This window comes from Canis aureus, chromosome X, assembly GCF_053574225.1.
Source record: "Canis aureus isolate CA01 chromosome X, VMU_Caureus_v.1.0, whole genome shotgun sequence".
NCBI classification, from domain to species: Eukaryota; Metazoa; Chordata; class Mammalia; order Carnivora; family Canidae; genus Canis; species Canis aureus.
In genome coordinates this window covers 92,233,854-92,237,162 of record NC_135649.1, presented here as the reverse complement: position 1 = coordinate 92,237,162, position 3,309 = coordinate 92,233,854, and the positions used below count along the sequence as shown (strand labels likewise).

The 3,309-nt window shown below is 51.8% G+C and overlaps 1 pseudogene; it reads left to right on the top strand.

The window, feature by feature from the left end:
- The first annotated feature begins 525 nt into the window (after positions 1-525).
- On the top strand, positions 526-3,043 carry LOC144308939 (ferritin heavy chain pseudogene; annotated as a pseudogene).
- The last annotated feature ends 266 nt before the right edge of the window (positions 3,044-3,309 follow it).

Genomic DNA, 3,309 nt, shown 5'->3' with positions numbered 1-3,309 from the left:
CGGCCATCCCAGGCCCCTGTGAATAAGAGCTGAAATTTAGATTACTTCAGTTACAGGAAGAAAACAGCTTGCAGCTTAACGCCCTAGAAAGCCCCATATTAGAATAAGAACAGAGCCCAAGCCGAGGGCAGGAAGCCCCTATTAGAATGAGAACAGAGCTCAATGCCCTTGAAAGCCCCATGTCAGAATGTAAACAGAACTTGAAATTCCTCCCCCCCTTCTGGAGGTCCCCTAGACCAGCCTATAAAAAACTAAGCTGACCCCCACCTCGGGGTCCAAGTCCCTGCTCCGCTGTGTCGGGTATACTTGGGCCCAAGCTCGAGCTCGTAAATCAACCCTCGTGTGTTTGCATCGGTGTCGGCTCCTTGGTGGTTTCTCGGATTCGCGATCTTGGGCACAACACTACCTCAGGACAGGGACTTTAAGGAACATTTCCAAGCAGCTGCCAAAACTTTGTTTCGGGGAAGTTCTCTGTCTTCTCCGGCCTGACACCGACTGCCTAATTCCACTTGCTGGTGGGAGAACATGGCGTTTGCTCATTTGTCCAAGTGGATGAGCTTTCAAACTGGGAACCCTTTTTTCCTCGCCTCCTGCTTGCACTTCGCCTCTTCTGTCTCCCCCTCCCCCTACTCCTGTCTCTACATCACCTTAGGTGCCTCCTGCATACACTGCTCACTTCAGATTTCCCCACCGGTGTCGCAGGTAAAAATTAACAAATAGGGACCACACTAATTTTTTAAAGTGTACCCAGGTGGAACATATTCAGTATTAAACTAATTTAAGTTGGTTAGCTTAATTACGATAGACATCTTTGAAGTTATCAGCATTAAATAGAAGACTTATTCCATCAGGGTTTGCTAAAAGTCAAATAAACTCAGGTTATCTCTGTTGCAATTTGTTAGCAAAAGATGACTTAAACGTTGGTTTTCCTTGTCTATCTCAAAATTTTCATAGGTAATTTGTTAAGATAACTTTCAAAGATTTTGGCAACCTAAAACTTTGAAGTTTAGCTTGGATGGTAATTAAAATTAAATTCATCGGATAGCGAGGTCTTTTCCAAATAGGATAAAGTGCTAAAACATTGATTACTGGGTGTAGGTGTGTGCTTTTGACTTCTTATTACAGAGAAACAGGATATTTAAGTCTGTTGCTAAACCTGCTTGTGCTTAAAAATTCGTAAATTTGTCTTACAAAAAGTTTTAATGTAATAGTTTACAATTGGTTACTACTTGGTTTTCACTGGAGACTAAGGTTTCTGCTAAATGTAATTAAGACTGATGGATAATAAGGAAAACAACTATGTAGAAAGATTGGAGACATATAAAAAAAAAGATATAAGAAATGGGAATGCATTTTTGTTAAAGATAAAAGAAGGTATTTTTATCCTAAATGAGACTGGTTGTTTGAAAGAAATTGCTTAGGACAAAATCTAAATACAAAAAAGTTGTAATGGTTTATAAAGGAAAATCTTTAACTTAAGAAACTTTTTTTTTTTTTAATTGAAGTTCGATTTGCCAACATATAGTATAAGACCCAGTGCTGGGATCCCTGGGTGGCGCAGCGGTTTAGCGCCTGCCTTTGGCCCAGGGCGCGATCCTGGAGACCCGGGATCGAATCCCACGTCGGGCTCCCGGTGCATGGAGCCTGCTTCTCCCTCTGCCTGTGTCTCTGCCTCTCTCTCTCTCTCTCTCTCTCTCTGTGACTATCATAAATAAATAAAAAAAAAAAAAAAAAAAAAAAAGACTCTCGCTCTGATCCTCACCCCCCCCCCACTCCCAACACTCTCTTGGTCTCTCAAATAAACAAAAAATCTTAAAAAAAAAAAAAAAAAGACACTCAGAACTGCCCTCGGCTTCCTGCCCCGCCCAGACTCAGATGGAACGTTGAAGGGGTGCCCCGCCGCGCCCCACGCCCCGCCCGCCGGCCACGCCCTCGCCCCGCCCGCCGGCCCCGCCCTCCCCACGCCCCTGCCACACCCTGTGCCCCGCCCCCGCCGGCCACGCCCCTGCCACGCCCACCGGCCACTCCCACGCCACGCCCCCTCGTCACGCCATGCCCCTGCCACACCCTGTGCCCCGCCCCGCCCCGCCGGCCACTCCCTCGTCACGCCCCCTCGCCCGCCCCCCGCCGAGCACGCCCCGCCCCCTCACCTCGCCCCGCCCCTGCGCCGTGACCCCGCCCCCCCGCCTAACGGATTCCACCTCCCACCTCCACAACAACGGACTTTAAGGGACTTCCCTCCTGCCGCATCGCACCGCAGGCGACGCCCATCTCCCAGGTTCGCCAGAACTACCACCCCGACTGCGAGGCCGCCGTCGACAGCCAGATCAGCCTGGAGCTGTCCGCCTCCTACGCCTACCAGTCCATGGCCTTCTCCTTCGACCGCGACGACGGGGCCCTGAGGAACTTGGCCCGCTTCTTCCAGCGCCAGGCCCGCGAGGAGACCCAGCACGCCGAGATGCTCGTGGAGCTGCAGAACCAGCGCGGGGGCCGCATCCGTCTGCGCGACGTCGAGAAGCCGGACCGCGACGCCTGGGAGAGCGGCCCGAGGGCCACGGAGTGCGCCCTGCACCTGGAGAAGCGCGTGAACCAGAGCCTGCCTGCTCGACCTGACCTGCACCGGCTGGCCACCGACCAGAACGACGCCCAGCTCTGCGACTTCCTGGACGCCCGCTCCCTCCGTGAGCGAGCGAGCGAGCGAGGCAAGGCCATCCAAGAGCTCTGGGAGGCCACGGCACCAGCCTGCGCAGCGTGGGGGCCCCGGAAGCCGGCCTGGCTGAGTACCCGTTCGACAGGCTCACCCTGCGCCACAGCCACAAAGAGAACTGACCTGGCACGGACACCTCCCCCGGGCAGGGCCCAGGGCGACTTCCCCTGGGCGCCCCGCCGAGCGTGCATGTTGCAGTATTGCCTTGGCAGAACCTTCAGGTTTTTTTCTTCCAGTTCTGCAATAAATAAATAAATAAATAAATAAATAAATAAATAAATAAATAAAAAAAGTTGTTTGGTTTCAATAAAGTTATTTGGTTCAAAACTTTAAAAAGGTCTCTGGTTGATTCCCGTGCAAACCCTTCACCTTTTAAGTTTTACAACAGGTATTCAGGAGTCTCTCCACCCACCCCTGCCCCATCTGTATGCAGCTCGGGATCTCTGAAGATGGAGAGGAAAGGTACTCCATGGAACCTGGAAAACAAATCCATCTTCCCTTTATAAACGATGTGGGGTGGCCAGCCCCGGTGGCGCAGCGGTTTAGCGCCGCCTGCAGTCCAGGGTGTTATCCTGGAGACCTGAGATCGAGTCCCGCATTGG